The sequence below is a fragment of the Chelonoidis abingdonii genome, chromosome 3 (assembly GCF_003597395.2).
Source record: "Chelonoidis abingdonii isolate Lonesome George chromosome 3, CheloAbing_2.0, whole genome shotgun sequence".
Classification (NCBI taxonomy): Eukaryota; Metazoa; Chordata; order Testudines; family Testudinidae; genus Chelonoidis; species Chelonoidis abingdonii.
The window spans coordinates 24424716-24443543 of NC_133771.1; positions in this window are offsets into that span (position 1 = coordinate 24424716).

Consider the following 18828-nt stretch of genomic DNA (forward strand, 5'->3'; position numbering starts at 1 on the left):
AGCTGAGTGGTTAGAGCACGCTCCTGAGAGGTGGAAGAGCCCTTTTCAGATCCTTTCTCCCCATCACACAGAAGGAGAATTGAACTTGACTCTCCCACATCAGTGCTCTAGCCATTGGGCTAAACATCAAATGGTGAGCACCACTCCCACCTTCTTCAGTTGTTTTCTGTAGAGGGAGGCAGGTGCCTAATATTCTCAGAAAAAAATGGCATAGGTGCCCAAGTCCCCCTCCTGGAGTCAGGTGGTTCCTGGTTATGCATCACAAGCAAAAATAGGTGCTTCCCTGTAGGCTGGACTTAGACACCTGGCTCCATGAGGGGGGCAAGGCTTTGCATACACACGTCTCATTGGCATCTCCCATTGGCTAACCTGTGTGGCTCCCTGTCTAGTGTTCTGGCTCTTCCTTGGGAGTTTAGGTGCCTAACTCAGGCCTTGTAAATCACAGTGTTGTTCCTGTGGTTGTCAAGGCACAGAAAGTTAGGTGATGCAATACTCAATGTCACAATACATAAGTCCCTTTGGGGATCCAGTCCTTCCAGACCATTGACTAAAATGATGAATAGCATCAGGCCTGACACCAAGCCCCACATAACCCCACTAGGAAGACCCCATTCAGTGATTATTCCACTTTTAAAAGATCTCACTTCTATCTGAAAATTCTCTACTCACCATAGTTATAAGAGACTCCTGAGAATACTATTGCTGAGAGAAGTTAGCAATGAACTTTTTATTTTAAATGTGTTTACTTTGTGCACTTGACACTACTTTGGGCCTGATCCAAAGTCCATTAAAGTCAAAGGCAATCTTTCCATTGACTTCCATTGCCTTTGGGACACAGAGTCTGTGGGAAAATGTTGAGGTCATTTTAATCTTCCCCTATATCAGGGATCAGCAACCTTTGGCACGCAGCCCGCCAGGGTAAACCCGCTGGCGGGCCAGGCCAGTTTGTTTACGTGCTGTGTCCGCAGGTTCGGCCGATTGCAGCTCCCACTGGCCGCGGTTTGCAGCTCCAGGCTAATGGGGGTGGTGGGAAGCAGGGACCAGCACATCCCTTGGCCCACGCCTCAACTCACGGCGGGCTGCGGGATGCGTACCAAAGGTTGCAGATCCCTCTCCTATATAGTCAGCCAGTTTCTCCATGACTGAAAAGACTTGAGAACGTCAACAGGGGATCAAGAAACCCACAACTTGATTTTTAAAGAAAATTTGAATAATATTACAGGATCTTATCAATTTCTTTATTTTATCTTTAAGAAAAAACCTACCCTCTTTCTCCCACTAGTCAAAGAAAGGATGAGGAGAGAGACTTAAATGAAATGGAGGAACTGAGGAAGACCTTACCAGACCTTTCTTGCTCTGCTCTACATCTTATCTCAAGAAGCATTACATTCACTGTGAGCATGGGAAAAGGAATAAACTTTTAACAGGTTGACTCCTTTATCAAAGGGATTACTATGAGTAAAACACTTGTGTTGATTGAAGGGGGAGTGAATATAATTATTCTTAATCCAGGTAACCCTTTAATCTCAGCTGTTTTGTCATGTCACCTTACTGGCATTGGTGTGATGCATGATGAGAAATCCCAGCATCAGGAGATTAAGTGAATGTTGTACTCTGGATTATTAGACGCTAGTATGTTCATATAAGTCTTCTCAGGCAGTTTATTTTTTCATAGCAAAGTTACCAAAGTCACTGAAATTTTGAAACTTTTTTTTTTTTTGCTATTTATATAAAACTGTGGGCAAATTACAGAATGTTCAGATTATTTTTATTGGCCAGATAACTGGTATGATCCTTTTAGGATTTCCATAAAAACGTATGAATCTTGTTTCAAAGGAAGTATGTGTGTGTGGATGTGTGTGGCGGGGAGGTATGTATGTGAAAGAGAGAGAGAGAGAGAGAGAGAATAGGAGGATTCTTTAGTCAAACCTATAATTATAATTTCTTCGAAATGATAAATTTCAAAAGTCTGTCAAACATAAAGAGAGACTTTATGCTTTAAATTTGAATCCAATAGGTCATAATTATTGTTGGGAGAGGGGGCAGAGATATTCCCTTTCTCTAATATAAAGAGAGAGGAAAAAAATATGCACAATTTTGATGAACATCAAAACTGCTAATCACAATGGATACCACATATTTTATTAACCCAGTTTAGATAATGGAATATCCTCCCCTCATTATATGGAGTAACAACTGATTTGTACTTTGTAAGTTTCCTCGTGCAATAGTAAGTGTAAATCTAGACAGCTATGGTAGCTCTGCATTCTTGCTGTAGTCATTTTCCAGTTTGACAAGCTATGAGGGAGCATATAAAGCAGCAAAGGAAATGCAAGACATCTGTAACAAAACCAGTGAACATGCTATTGATTTGTTTCCCTTGCTGGTGTGGTCCTGGCATTGGTCTCTTTCTCTAGAGAAATGAGTTAAAGAAACAAGCCCAGTGGAGAACATGGAATTTTACTTCCATTCATCTTTCTTATTTTGCAAGCACCACATTCTGCAAATCCCATGCCAGCAAAGCTCTTGGATCAGTCCTTGAATTCTTCGGGATCCTTAAGGGAGGAGATGTCAGAGCTGGCCAAGAATCTAAGTGGAAACTGATGACAGAAGCTGACATTAATCAGTTCCACAGTATGTTCTGCCCAGCAGGTTTCTTCCAATAAATCAAAGGGCTTCAAATCTAAAGGGCATTTAACCATTAGAGAGCAACTGTTCACTGTGGTCTGTAGCTGCTAAACATGATGAATTTAATATTTAATTGATTCAAACGTATAACCTCTATGTATATACAGTGCGCATGATATTACATGCTAGCTACACTGGGTCAGATTCTCAGATGGTGTAAGTCAACATAGCACCACCAACATTGCTAGTTTACCCCTCCAGCTGAGGAGCTAGCCCACTATGTATACATGAGGTGAATTAAATGATTTTTCCTGACAGTGATATGAAGCAGAAACACCCTCAAAATTTGCAAGATTTATGCCTTTCTTGTGATAATATCTTTCTCAACAGTGAGCCCAGAGGGACAAAATGACGATGAACAGAGTGAAACCTGACAGGCCAGCTTGCTCATCCGTGGGAGTAAGGAGTTCACAGTTATTCACAAGAATGATTCTGTCGACTTCAATGGGACTACTCATGTGAGTAACTACTTACCAGTAGTAATAAGGGGTCAACATTCTGAACAAGAACTAGGATATTTCAGCGTGGGTTTTTTGTGCTGGTCAAGGCAGGGGGATGGAAAGAGGGGCTGACCTTGGAAGGTCACTCTCACCTACATTTGTGGTGTAATGTTGTACCACAAAAGCATTGTGAACTAATGGTCCACCAACTGTGCTGTTTCAGGACATCGAGGCATATGTATACAATTTAGCATTTTATTTTATTTTTTGGTTTAGTTTAGCATGAAAAATATTTTTTTCTGTATCAAAAAGGTATGTGGGGTACAAATATACTCCAAACATGTTGCACTGTTATCCCTATATTTTAGTAGTTCTATGTACATTTGCTTCTTGTAAGAGTATCTTCTATTGTAATAGTTAGCATATATAACTGATAATTCAGTTACATTGGTTGCTGCATAGGGTCACCCTAAAGTAGAAGGTGTTCCATGGAAGCCTGTATCTTCAAATCCAGGCTTGTTAGGTATCCTCAACACAGAGTTGACTGATGTTAGCTCCCTTTGCCTAACACCCTTGAGGGGATTGTCTTTCTAGGCATTGTGCTTCAAACACTGCAGATTCAGGAGACTTATGGGGATTTTTTTGTTTTATGCAATTCAAGATGGCAAACAAACAGGCATGATATTCTGCTTCTGACCGTATCCAAATAATTTTGAAACTCTGAAAGCAAGTTGTCATGTGATGACAACATTTTTGTGCCAGATTGTGTCAAAAGTTCCTCTGAGAAGGAAGACCATGTTTCTGTTGATTGTTCATCAAGTTTGTCTTTGGTCAGTGAGGAGCTTGGGTTCAGCCCTGGTATAAGACTGGAAGAAATGTAGTTGGGGATAACTTCTTCACCAGTATTCAGCTTGGCCAAGATCTACTCAATGTAAATTTGACATATGTTCATTCAGTCCAATGAAACAAGCCTGATATATCCAATGAGATGCATCCACATCACAGTACAGAGAAATTGTCATAAGTGTTCACATTTGTTAGGCCCCTCACCCTGGTTTCCTGTGTTCCAAAGGAGAGCAAATAAATAATAATGCTATTGACAATGCATCATGGTAAGGTTGTAGAAGGAAATGAAAAGAAACCCCGCACAATTCTCCGCTACAATTACACTGAAAGTGGTATTGATAGCATGGACCATCTTGCAAGAATGTACTCCTGCAGGCACAAGATAAATAGGGGGCCAATGATTCTTTTTCAACATATTTACAATAGCAGCAACAAGTTTCATCATTTGGGCCAGCAACAACCATTCTTGGCACCACTCTTGACCAAGATAAGAAGGTGCTTGTTCCTTCTCAATCTAGGAAAACAACTTATAGATGTAAATATAAAGAGAAGAATCCTTGATACCCATCTTCTCACCATGCCCATCAAAGCAGCACGTTCGTTCCTTGGCTGCCATCAAAAACTAGCCACCACAGAAACACCTAGCAAACTTAGCAGTGGTTGCTACCACATTTACCCCAGGTCAGCTGACCAGAAGAGCTGCCAGCAATGTAGAGAATGCAGTGAATTTTTATGCACTGACCACTCCATATCAATGCTGTTGTGTGAAAATTGCATATAGGCTCACATTGAATGAGACTCCTGCTAGTTCTTTCAGTTTGCTAGTTACATAATTTTTCTAAAACATTGAAGAATTGTTCTTAGTTGTTCTTAGTCCCCCAAAGAACAGTTCATGTAACTTTTTCATGACATTGACTTGTAAACAATTTTTTGTCCTGAAACATTAAAGAATTGTTCTTGGTTTCTCAATGCATTTGGGGTACAAACTTTACTTCTGTGAGAATTCTATGCCAAAAAATTTAAAAATTCTGCACACAATATTTTAAAATTCTGCAGAATTCTTTATGTTTTATTTGTCAAAAAACACATATAAGCATACCAGTTTCATTTATTTTGGTAATTTATTTCAAAAAACCTGTCAGCAAGTATTTCTTTAACAATATCGATAACAAAAGAGATTCAGGAAAAGTTTTTTGACAAATAGATTCCTTACTAGGAATATTAATACAGAACTTTTAGTAATAATTCACTTAAACTACAATACAGGTACATGTTTTCTGCATTCCTCAGAAGCAGTGCAAAGGCTTGGAGGAGTCAGGGGTAATGGAAGAGCTGAGGGAGACAAAAGTATTTGATGGGAAGAAGCCTGGGAGTGAATCTAGAGGGTTGATGGATGTGAGTGGGAGAAGTATGGGGATTTTTTGGGGGGAGGGGTTGTTAGGGAATTGAGGAATCTCCCCCATGCAAACCCTGGCTGACCCCTCGCTTCTCCCATTCAGTCAGGCACATCTACTCATCCCCATGTGTCCCGCACAACCACTCAGTCACCCCTTCCCCTACCCCCATGTGTCTCTGCACCCCAACTATCATTCAGCCCCCACCCAGTTGCCCCCCATTAGCTCTTCTGAACCCCATTCTATGTGAACCCCCAGCAACCTATGTGCCCTGCTCTGTCCATCTCTTCCCCGCCCCCAATCCCATGTCTCCTCATCTGTGGGCAGTACACTGTGAAAAAAGCAGTCTCTCTGCAGCTGGCTGAGCTGGTGGCCCTCTGTTCTGGTGCCACAGCAGCCCCTGGTGAGCAAAAGGCATAACTGCAGCACCGCTCCAGCAGAATGTATTTTCTGCAAAGAAAAAAATATCTTCAGGGGACATGAATTCTGCACATGTGCAGTGGCACAGAATCCCCCCAAGAGTAAAATTCCCCCTCCCCCCCCCCCATGGTACAGTTAATGTAACTTTTTTCTCAAAATTGAGTGAAGATTGAGATGTGATCCAACAAATGAAAAGTCTCATAATCTATGAAAAGGAACAAATGCTTTAGGTTGCCTGGAGAGGAACTTGCTTTGGCTGTGGGTGGTAAATGAAGAGTTTGAATGGGTTACAGTTCCTGATCTTCACAAAATAGCTCTGTGGGCTCATGGAGATGAAGTGGAGTGATCTGGCTAGGTTGACTAGCTCTCATTCAAGTATTGTAGTGAAGTATGCACACAGGATAAAAATTTTATAAAAGCACCTAGGAACCTAATTCTCATTGACTTTAAATAAGACCAAGGGTATGCCTACACTGCAGTAAAACACCTGTGACTGGCCTAAGTCAGATGATTTCAGGTTCATGGGGCTTGGGCTGCAGGGCTATAAAATTGCAGTGTAGCTGTTAAGGCTTGGGCTGGAGCCTGAACTCAAATGTCTACACTGCTATTTTACAGTCCCGCAGTCAGAGTCCTGCAAGCCTGAGCCAGCTGACCCCGGTGAGCCATGCATGTTTTTTCTGCAGTGTAGACATACTCTGAGGTGCCTCAAAGTGTTCAAGCCACTTTTAAAAATTGAACTTAAATGCTTGTGAAAACTTTACCCACACAAGCTTATTTTGTCACTACTTTGCCTCTGATGTCTCAATTTATGAGATTGCCACTGTCGTAATCCAAGCTTTGAACTGGGGAACCTCCAGAGCTAAAATCATGAGTCTCTACAGCTTGAGATAAAAAGTTAGGCTCTGTAGCTGGGAGCTGTAATATTCTCACATCCTCTGTAGAGTGGGCCCATAGGGGACTGACACAAACACACACTCTCTCTCATGGGTTGCAGGTCTAAAGTGTTACCTAATCAGAATGGTAACATTTTACAGACACTTTACACAGGCATAAATGATGGCACAAGATGCAAATGGAGAATCAGGCCTCTCCCTGCTGTTGACCAAGTGATAGATATGTCCAGAAGTGCGTAGGAAAAAAATGTGCTCTCTCTTCTCCTGCCCTTTCTCTCCAGACACTTCTGAAGTTCCTTTGTGTTTGGAAGAAGGGAAGGAACAGTTAAAATAAATAAAATTAAAACATGAAGAATAAAGAAGCAAAAAAACAGAGACATTTGAAAATGGAGATTATATAGCATCTGGTGTAAATATTGAATAAACTTCCCAAAGAAAGCAGCATACCTGAGCCCATGAATGGTTTTTGCTGCAGTCAGTAATGAGATTTTTAAGGTGATGAAATATACTGTAGGTCAATTTATATTTACTAGATTTATAAGGTTAGGCTTTGCTGGAATATATGATCCTTCATCTTATGCTCTGCATTTGGTGATATTCCATATTCTTCTTGTTCATGTATTTTGTGTTGGCCAAAAACACAGGCTAACTGGAGCATTGTAGAACCCTCAAACATGCTAAAACACATTTAACCAAATGAGTCCTGTAGCTTCATTCAGCTGCAAGTGTCATATTGTTGGCTTCAAAAGAACCAATAACATAGCCCATGAGGCATGTTGTGCTTATGGAGAGGTGGAAGCAGAGCAGTAGTAGCTTCCCTAAATTATCCTACTTTAGTTCCCCATCTATAAACAGATACTGACCATACTTCCTTTGTATAGACTTTAAGTTATTCAAGGGCAGGAGCTGTCTCTGACTATGTGTTTGTACTAGGGCTGCTCAAAAACTTTCCATGAACTTCTTAGCAATGGAAAATTGGGTTTCCAACCAAATGGAAATTTGTGTGGAAAGTGTCTGCTTTCCTCAAAATATCTGTCTTAGTGTTTTCCTGGGGTGAGGAAATGGGGGAGACCCAAACAACTTGGCCTTAAACTAATTTTTTCTTCTTCTTGACAACATATTGAAATGTTCCACGGCAGGAGGGGCAGCTGCATTTTCTGACCAGGTCTGATTTGAGCAATGGGGCTCCAACATTGTCTGAGGCACTTTGATGTTGCTGCAATACAAACAATTAATAATCCTGCCTATGCCAGGCAAGATTGCTGAGGGGAAGAAAGAGACAAGTGTTTCTTGACTCTGCTCCAAAAAAACAGTAGTGTATGCTTATCCCACTATCTGCTTCAATGATAACATGCAAGCAGACAGACTGGGAGCTTGGCCACACCCAGACCCCCAAGCCCACTAATCACACCATCTTAGGATCACAGGGCAACACATGCTTCATTAACCAGGTCCCCAGCTATCCTCAAAAAAAAAACATGCTGGGTCTGTATTTTGGATAATCCATATGAGGGAGAAAAGTTTTGCTTTTCTTCTCACCCATCCCACTACCCTAGCATATGCATGCACAGCAGGTTGGGATTTTTCCCTTTAAATTTCAAAAGAAGAAACGGAAATACATGCACTGGAACAGCATCTGCAGGTAGTTATACTAGTTAGGATAGAAATGAGAAGAGCTAGCATTCTTTATTCTGCAGGGAAACTACTGATTAGCTGCTAGGTTCAGGAAGATAAATCTGAAAGGAAATTGTTTCTATATTTGAGTACAACCAGGGAGGCTTCCCCCCACCCTTTCTTTTTCTATAACACCAGCCCCTGGTCAAGCTCAGAAAAGACAAGCAGATTGGCTGGATGGTGGGTAAATTCTTGGATGGCAGTTCTAGTGGGGAGGCACTGTACTTTGCAATATCTGAACTATATATTGAGTAGAGCTGGTAGGAATCTTCCAAATTTCAAGTTTTAAATGACATTTTAAGCGCCAACTTGATTTTTGATTAAACTTCCCCCCACCACCTTTCAAGTTTATTTAACCAGCTCTAATGAGGGAATGCAGCCTCTTCCAAATTGACTAGAGTACAGAAAGTCCATACTTGTACCTGCATTGTTGTGTGTTGTACTACTGTCTGTAGAAACGGTTGCCCTCAAATGGAATTATAGGATTGATATTTTTATTCTGCCCAGGCCCCATTACAAAACTTGGTGTAAGGGGGTTCCCCAGGTGGTACAGAGAGCTGGCAGAATGACCCAACCCTGCTCAGCCTTATAGTCTTTGGTACAAGGGGTGCCTCCATACAGCACAGGAATGAGGGATTAGATAATCAGCCCATAGCACCTGAAACACTGTATACCTAGAAAAGATAACTTAGCCTATCTTAACTTGAATTGCTGATACTGTGGTAGAAGCTGTTGTCTGTTGAGCCACCTGACCTTTGTGACAGTTGCAGTTTATATGGTTTTATAAAATATGCTAATGTGGTATCATTACAAAGTTTATAATCTACTGACTGTGATCATCCTATCTGTATAAATGTACTACTGTTGTATGTGAAACTAGAAATATGAAATATAAGTCTGAGGGCCTTTTGTAATTATGCAAAGTGTGGGCCATTAATGGTGGTTTGGAATCTTGATGACTCCCATTAACCAGAACAATTGTCTGCAGATGGCTGTGTTTTACCTGTAAGTCTTTCTTTCTGTACACATGTGAGCTGGCAAGTGGGCAATGAAGTCTTGCAGTGACATGTGATCATGTCGTCTGAACTGGAATCCATCTTTAACCTGGTGTCTTTCTGTGTGGGAACCCAGAGAGGGACAAAAAAGGATTCCTGCCTTATGCAAAAGATATCTAAAGGGACGGAACTGAACAAAGTGAGGAGAGGAGCCATCATGAAGAATCCCCTAGCTACCATCTGAGCTGGAACAAGAGCTATACTGGGGGAGAGAGTTGTGCCCAGGCCTGGAAGGTGTCCAGTCTGAGACAAAAAACTTACCAAAGCATCTCTGAGGGTGAGATTTTCTGTATTCAGTTTGATTAGACATAGATTTGAGCATTTTATTTTTTGTTTGGTGGCTTACTTTGATCTGTCTGTTACTACTTGGAACCGCTTAAATTCTACTTTCTGTATTTAATAAAATCACTTTTTACTTATTAATTAGCTCAGGGTATATATTAATACCTGGGGGAGCAAACAACTGTGCATATCTCTCTATCAGTGTTATAGAGGGCAAACAATTTATGAGTTTACCCTGCATAAGCTTTATACAGGGTAAAACAGATTTATTTGGGTATAGACCCCATTGCGAGTTGACCATCTGAGTGCTAAAGACAAGCACAGTTCTGTTAACTGATTTCAGGTAAACCTGCAGCTTTAGGGCGAGTAATTCAGACCTTGGGTCTTTGTTGGAGCAGACAAGAGTGTCTGGCTCAGCAAGACAGGGTGCTGGAGTCCTGAGCTGGCAGGTAAAACAGAAGCAGAGGTAGTCTTGGCACATCAGCTGGCAGCTGCCTGCGGGGGTTCTGTGATCCAACCCGTCACAACCTGTTTTTGGAGGATTTATAGTTTTGGGTAACATGACTTTGCTAAGCATGCTGATAGAAATAATAATGGAAGCAATCAAGGCTGTAATAGGAAGTAGGAGAACATAAATGACTGGGTTAGCAGGATTTGTGATAGTTAAAAGCCTGACTTGTTGATGTGGAGCCTAGTGTGAGGGGTGTGGTGATAGTCATGCTAGGCTGGGGTTTTGAGTTAAATTGTGACCTGAGGTTATGTCCTCAGGCCTAAATCATTTTATGCCTTCCCATTCTTTCTGGGCAAACAAACAGGTAACCACAAAGGGTACAGCACACAGAATTTTGCAAGAAGGGAGTTTGTGGTCATAGAGCTTTAGTGATCAGGTTGCTGTGCAGCATCTAGGCACTTAAATTATGTTTATATATAGGAATTAAGACATGACTGATGTTAATCATGAATATTAATACTTGATGCTTAATTTTGGGCAGCTCAAAGACCACATGTGGATTGGGAGGCAGGTATTGACTTTTATTATAATCAGGATAAAATATAGGTATCTATCCATACCTAACCATAAAGAATGGTATAAAATATCACACCTAGTTCTCATTTCCTGGGTTTATCTATTCTCAAGATAGTGTAAACTGAATCTGGAACTTCCTTCTGATGGGCTCCACTTACTTTCCTTTCTATCTTTGTTCCCAAGGGTCTCTATTAAGGAAGTATACACAGTATAAGTTTGTAAGTATGAGCGATGTTGGAAACCACTTCATTGTATTTATATTTATGTATATTGACTTTTTTCTATTTCAATTATAGTCTGTTGTTATAGTTTGTGTGTTTCTCTATTTCATCTTCTCAATTAACTCTAAGTAGCTGTCTGGAAAAATAACTTTCATCTGTGATAATGTCGTCCCCCTCTCCATAAACTTTATAAATGTAATAATTCAAAGGTTCTGCATCTCAGCTTAACTGCCTACATTCTGATATATATTTCCCGAAGAGATGCAACAATGTAGTAGCTTTTTCTGTACTTCACAGCACAACACTGTTGTGTTGTGTGTGTTACTGGACTATGTTTTACTATTTGCTTCCTATATAGTTTACGAGCATATATTGCATGACTGTGTGTATATCAAGGGTGCACAAGAACTTTACCACTTAGGAATCAGATGGAAAACTTTATATTGAACAAAGGCTGGCACAAAAATTTTCATTGTGCTATTCTGGAGCCCATTGTGCTAGAGGGTTCTGAAAGCAAAAGACGCATGCAGTAGCCGCCTTCAATCCATATACTTTGCAGCCACTTAAGCTTTTCAACAGTCAGCTCTTAGGTTCCTAGCCAACCCATGGAACCACAAACCGTCGGTTAGGTGTCTAGGCTGCCTCTACAATGCAGGGGGAGAGAGAGGTGCCAGAGAGTGGAATCCGTGACAATCAACATGCTAGGCAGGAAACAGCTTAAGCTTGCCAATAGCAGTTGCTGATGAGTGGTGTATCCTAAGCCCAACCCCTTTCTGGGACATAAATCCAGGCTGGAGGGAGGCACCTCTCTCTTTGGATTCAGTTGGGAGCCCTCTCCTGGCTGACTCCACTGAACTGTTTCTTGCAAAAACAGTGGCACTGCATGCCTAAATCTACACAAAACAATGGAGGAGGGATGGCAGCTTCCTGTATAACCTTTAGCCCAGTGGTTAGGATATGGGAAACCACAGTTCAACTCCCCTCTCTACCTGATGATGATGATGATGAATTTTCTACTTCTCAGGTAAGTGCCCTGAAACCTCTGTTCAAACTCCTTCACAACAGTTGGTCGTGGTGGGGAACTGAATTAGGGTCTCTCACATCTTCGGGCAGTACTCTAATCACTTGGCTAAAGACAAGAGAGTCCGTCTCTGGCTATTTTGTGTGATTTTTAAGCATGCTCAGTCAGAACATGCCCACTGGATCAGGCTCAACAAGCAAAAATCTAGGGACTTACAGGGTTAGTTGGCAGCTGAGCAGAGTTGTTATGAGGATAACTACATTAGGGATTGTGAGGAGCTCAGATAACCCCATGTTTTAAGCAATTGAAGGGACTTGTGCCTAGAACTAGGTTACTTATATGAACCCATTGTTGGGGTAACTGCTCTGTTGGAGTGAGGCCCTCAGCTTGCCACCTTCGAAGCTCTAAAAACTCTACCCTTTTCTCCTTGTTTCTGTTGCACGTCACTCTCCATAATTGTGAGTCACTCTTGCACTAGTGTTACCCCATCAATCTTAAGTTCTTCCAGCCACTGATACATTTCTTCATTCCGAGTCTCACCTGGTAAACTTCCTCTTTAGCCTATGAGTGATGAGAAATAGGGCATCTGGGTTCCTAGCTTTGTTACAAACTTTTGTGTGAATTTTGGAAAGCCACTTATTGTCTATTCCCCACCCCCCCAGAAGTGCTCCTAGTGGCTTCATTCATGGGAGCTCGCAATCTATGTGTGAAACTCCCTTTGTAAAGGCTTGGATTATACTTAGTGTTAAACATTTATATAAAAATTTAGGTTGTTACATAACCGAAGAAAGTCTCAAACAGTGTTTCAAAGTAGCCAGCAAATGAGCATGCAGCAAAATGTAGTCAAAGATACCATGAAATTTTAACCACAGTATTCAGAGTAACTGATGTAAGCAGAGTCAGGATGAGCTCTACCTGACATCTGGTGGTGAATTATGGGGAGTGTGGAAAGAATTTCAGGGACTGTGGAAAGGAATTTCAGGTATTTGCATTGGCACACCTACGCCACCTAGCATAGCCCACGGCAGCCCGGGATGGTTATTTTGACAGCTCTGGGATCCCCAATTTCTTTGTTGTTGGGGCAGGAGGAATAAAGTGTTGTCACTTTGATTATGTGAATGAGGAACTATGAGACTGCTTTATGACAGAGATGACTCAACCTCAGTTAAGTAGTACTTGCTAGACAAGGGACATGGGTTCCAAAACCCAGTGAATTGAGAGGGGTTGGGGACTGGTGTATGTACCTGATGGTATGGGCCCCTTTTGAGGGCCTGGAACACCAATTGCACATCCTCCTCTCTCCACTGTTGAAAAGTAGAGCTAATTTTGATTCCATTAGTAGTCTCTAGAGGTGGCTGAGCTGATTCACGTTGGGCAATGGGCGCCCAGCACCAGGGGCTCCCTACTGCAAAGGCTGACAATCACTTTCGAAGTGCTGTGTTAACTAGTGGGGGAAGCTGAAGACCTATTGCGAAAGACGGATTATACTTGCAGAGCGTGAGCAGTTTGTCATCATGTTGGAGCAGCCCCATGTGAACAGCTACGGAGTGGAGCGTTTGCGGTGGATGGCTGGAGTTCGCCTCACGGGTCGGTTGTAGTGGACCGTCTGGATCCATCAAAAGGAGGGGGTTGGTGGAAAGGCTACAGCAGAACTCCACGGAGAGGCAAGCAGTTGCGCACTGGCCCACGTAAGGTACCCCTTTAACACCGAGTGTGTGACCCTCCAGTTCATCAGTGGGGGGTAAAAACTCTGCAGATAAACTTTGAACCTGGGGTAGCACTGATCAGAGACTTTCAGGGTTGTTGGACCTTTGGGGTGATTGGACTTAAGACCTAGGGGGAAAAGGACATTAGCCGAACGTACTCGGAGGTGGTTTTGCTTATCGGTTTGGTTTAGAATCCCGGTTTGTGGTGTTCTCCATGATGATGCCGCATTGTTTCCCTCCTTTATTAAAAGGATTTTGCTACACTCAGACTCCGTGCTTGCAAGAGGGGAAGTATTGCCTCCTAGAGGCACCTCAGGGGGTGGTATGTAAGTGTCCCAGGTCACTGGGTGGCAGCTCGAGCCGGTTATGCTTGAGTTATTGAAACAGAACCCCTAGATACTGAACCCGGCCCTTGTTGCTGCCAACTTAGAGGGGCAGAAGGGTTACACTAGTAAAATAGCATTAGAGACAATAAAAAAAGGGGCTATCACAAATTTATCAAATTTTGATTCGTTAAATTCAGCCAGCTGTAGGCTAGAGTTGTTAAGAAGTAAGATATCAAGAACATCACACTATTCACAATAAGTACTTCTAAAATAATACCAATTATTGTATGTTACCAACCAAGACCAATCCATAGCATTCAAAATCATTTAATTACAATATCTGGAGGGATAGAGGTGGCAGGAGCAAAAGAACATTTAAAAGCCTGAGAATTCACTGTAAGGTGTTTCTCATCATTCTTAAGTGTATCAGAATCTGTCTCAAATATTTTAAAAATGTTTTGACCACACAAAGTGTCACACAAATGCACCGTCTCATGACCATCTAGAACAGTGTTTCTCAAACTGGAGTCTCTGCTTGTGTAAGTAAAACCCCTGGTGAGCTGGGCTGGTTTGTTTATCTGCCCTGTCCACAGGTCCGGCTGATCGCAGCTCCCACTGGCCGCGGTTCATTTCTCCAGGCCAATGGGAGCTACTGGAAGCAGCGTGGGCCGAGGGACGTACTGGCCGCAGCTTCCAGCAGCTCCCATTGGCCTGCAGCAATGAACCGCAGCCAGTGGGAGCTGCAATCAGCCAGACCTGCGGACGGGGCAGATAAAAAAACTGGCCCGGCCTGCCAGGGGCTTTCCCTACACAAGCAGGGAACCCAGTTTGAGAAACTGATCTAAGAGATGGTTGAGTTTCTCCTGTTGTCCAGCTCAGCTCAGATTTGGGTTAGAAAATGCCTGCAACAACTACATTTCTTTTGGTTCCTTAGATGATATTGGTGCTTCCTTTAGATCAGGGGTTTTCAAACCAGGGGTCAGGACCCCTCAGGGGATTGTGAGGTTATTACATGGGGGGTCACAAGCTATCAACCTCCACCCCAGACTCCGCTTTGCTGCCAGCATTTATAATGGTGTTAAATATATAAAAAGTGTTTTTAGTTTACAAGGGCAGTTGCACTCAGAGGCTTGCTATGTGAAAGGGGTCACCAGTAAAAATATTTGAGAGCCACTGCTTTTGATGGTATTGTTGCTGCACTTGTTCCAGCAAAACAACTGTAAATGTAGGTACTGTAATTATGACGAAAGCATGTGGGATCAAGCTTCTCAGTCAAATCAGAAACACCTCACCGATCAAAATGTTTTCACTTCCCTTGAGTAGAATGAAAGCTTGGTAAGACATTGGAATTTCTATGTGAAAATGTTGAGTCCCAGGGATAGGATGAAGAGCACATCTAGGAGATTAGGAAAGCAGGCAGGGACCCAGGAATTAAAAGGTTTTATACCAGAAAATGAAATATGAAGAGAAATATTATAGTGCTTGCAGTAGCACCTAGGAGACCCCCAGTCATGGACCAGGACCCCATTGTGCTAGGTGCTGTACAAATACAAAATAAAAGGACAATCTCTGCTACAAAGGATACAATCAAAGAAGAGAAGACAAATGGATACAGACCCAGATAGGGGGCAAAAGGAAACAAAGAGACAACATTGGTAGTCATGATAAGCAGTGGCCTCAGCACACCAACAACCTAACCATTGCCAAGTTTTTTGTGAGCATTACAGCAAAGGAGAGTTGGGAGGAGGGATTTGAAGGCGGTTAATAAGGTAGCTTTGCATACTTTTATGGGGAGCTCTTCCTAAGCATGTGAAGCGGCATAGAAAAGAGCACAAATCTGATTGTGTATTAAAATAACACAATAAGTGTATATGTAACTTTACAGAGCATAGACTAAAATAGTGATACCTGTAAAGAGTTTACATAAGAAAAACAATAGAAAATAAACACCCAATGACTCTTCAGGTAATGGAATGTCTTAGAACCATTAGTAGTGAGGGGACCAATGTAGTTGCATGGGCCCTTTTTAAAGACACCGTAATAGAGGCCCAACTTCAATGTATACCCCAAATTAAGAAACACAGTAAAAGAACTAAAAAAGAGCCACCGTGGCTTAACAACCATGTAAAAGAAGCAGTGAGAGAGAAAAAGACTTCCTTTAAAAAGTGGAAGTCAATTCCTAGTGAGGTAAATAGAAGGGAGCATAAACTGCTAAATTAAGTGTAAAAATGTAATAGGAAAAGCCAAAAAGGAGTTTGAAGAACAGCTAGTCAAAACCTCCAAAGGTAATAACAAAATGTTTTTTAAGTAGATCAGAAGCAGGAAGCCTGCTAAACAACCAGTGGGGTCCCTGGACGATCGAGAGACAAAAGGAGCACTCAGAGACGATAAAGTCATTGCGGAGAAACTACATTAATTCTTTGCTTCAGTCTTCACAGCTGAGGATGTTAGGGAGATTCCCAAACCTGAGGCGTTCTTTGTAGGTGACAAATCTGAGGAATTGTCACAGATTGAAGTGTCATTAGAGGAGGATTTGGAATTAATTGATAAACTGAACAGTAACAAGTCACCAGGACTGTAATTGATGGCATTCACCCAAAAGTTCTGAAAAAACTCAAATGTGAAATTGCAGAACTATTAGCTATGGTTTGTAACCTGTCCTTTAAATCAGTTTCTGTGCTCAGTGAGTGGAAGTTAGCTAATGTAATGCCAATATTTAAAAAGGGCTCTAGAGGTGATCCCGGCAGTTACAGACCGGTGAGTCTAATGTCAGAACCGGGCAAATTAGTTGAAACAATTATAAAGAATAAAATTGTCAGACACATAGAAGAACATAAATTGTTGGGCAAAAGTCAACATGGTTTCTGTAAAGGGAAATCATGTCTTACTAATCTATTAGAGTTCTTTGAAGGGGTCAACATGTGGACAAGGAAGGATCCAGTGGATGTAGCGTACTTAGATTTCCAGAAAGCCTTTGACAAGGTCCCTCACCAAAGGCTCTTACGTAAATTAAGTTGTCATGGGATAAGCAGGAAGATCCTTTCATGGATTGAGAACTGGTTAAAAGACAGGGAACAAAGGGTAGGAATTAATGGTAAATTTTCAGAATGGAGAGGGATAACTAGTGGTGTTCCCCAAGGGTCAGTCCTAGGACCAATCCTATTAAATGTATTTATAAATGATCTGGAGAAAGGGGTAAACAGTGAGGTGGCAAAGTTTGCAGATGATACTAAACTGTTCAAGGTATTTAAGACCAGAGCAGACTGTGAAGAACTTCAAAAAGATCTCACAAAACTAAGTGATTGGGCAACAAAATGGCAAATGAAATTTAATGTGGATAAATGTAAAGTAATGCACATTGGAAAAAATAACTCCAATTATACATACAATATGATGGGGCTAATTTAGCTACACGAGTCGGAAAAGATCTTGCGTCATGTGGATAGTCTACTGAAGATGTCCAGCAGTGCACAGGAGGCGGTCAAAAAGGCAAACCAGGATGTTATGGATATAATTAAAATAATGGTGGTAAAGAATAAGGACTTGTAGGAATATCGTTATTGCCCTTATATATCCATGGTATGCCTACATCCGAAATACTGTGTAACGATGTGGTCTTTCCTCACCTCAAAAGAATATTCGCACTAGAAAAGTAACTAAAATGTATTAAGGGGTTTGAGAAAAGATTAATAGAGGCTAGGCCTCTTTCAGCTTGGAAAAGAGGAGACTAGGGGGGATATGATAGAGGTATATAAATCAGGAGTGATGTGGATGAAGGAAAAGTTTATTTACTTGATTCCCATAAACAGAACTAGGGGTTCCACAGTGAATATGTAAATAGGCTACAAGGTTAAAACAAATAAAACGAAGTTGTTCTTCACACAGCGCACAGTTCAATTGGTGAACTCTTACCCTGAGGGAGGTTGTGAGGCTGGACTTAAACAATGTTTAAAAGGGAATGGAATAATTTCATGGTGCTAAGTCCTTTTAGAATGTGCTTTAGCCAGGAAGGTGTTAAAGAATGGTGTCCTTAGCCTCTGTTCGCACAGGTGATGGAGATGGATGGTGAGGAGAGAGGATCACTTTGATCATTGCCTGTTGCTTCCTCTCGTGTGGGGGCACCTGCGGCATTGGCCACATGATATGGTAACAGATACTGGCTGTTATGGACCTTCGGTCTGGACCCGGTACGGCCGTTATTATGTTGTATATGAGGAAAGTTCATTCGGATCAGTATTTATTGTAGCAATGATTTGAGGAACTAGGGCCAGGGGTGTTTTCTGGTGTTATCAGATGAGGATAGTGAGGAAGGAAATGGTTTTGCAACGCTGTCAACCTTTCTGTTTTTTCTTGCTAACTCTCTTTCAGGATAAGTTGAAGAATTAGAATCTGTGGTATTTCTTCCTTGTTCTCTTACAGCAATGTGTATTTAATGCTGAGTAGTAAAGATCTGTTTATTACCAATATAATTTAAACGGTCAGGTATCTTATTAAGAGGGAGTAAGGCAAGATGCCACATTTTATTGTAAATATAGAATAAGCAAAGAAATAATGTAAAACAGACATTGTGACTTAATTCCGCGTATTACTACTTTTCTTTATGCACACGAACATATATTGTGTACAAAGTTCCTTCTTCTACCTTGGTGGTCTTTGCGCTTATTGGCGGATTTGTTCACCGTCAGTGATCTCTCCTCTTGTTTAGAACCCACAGTCTGCGTCTAGCTCTCCTGTGTTCTGATCAGGTGTTTGGGAGGGTTTGGGGGGAACGGACCTGCCCCTCTCTTCAGGTTCCAGCCCAGGGCCCTGTGGATCACAGCTGTCTATAGTTGCCT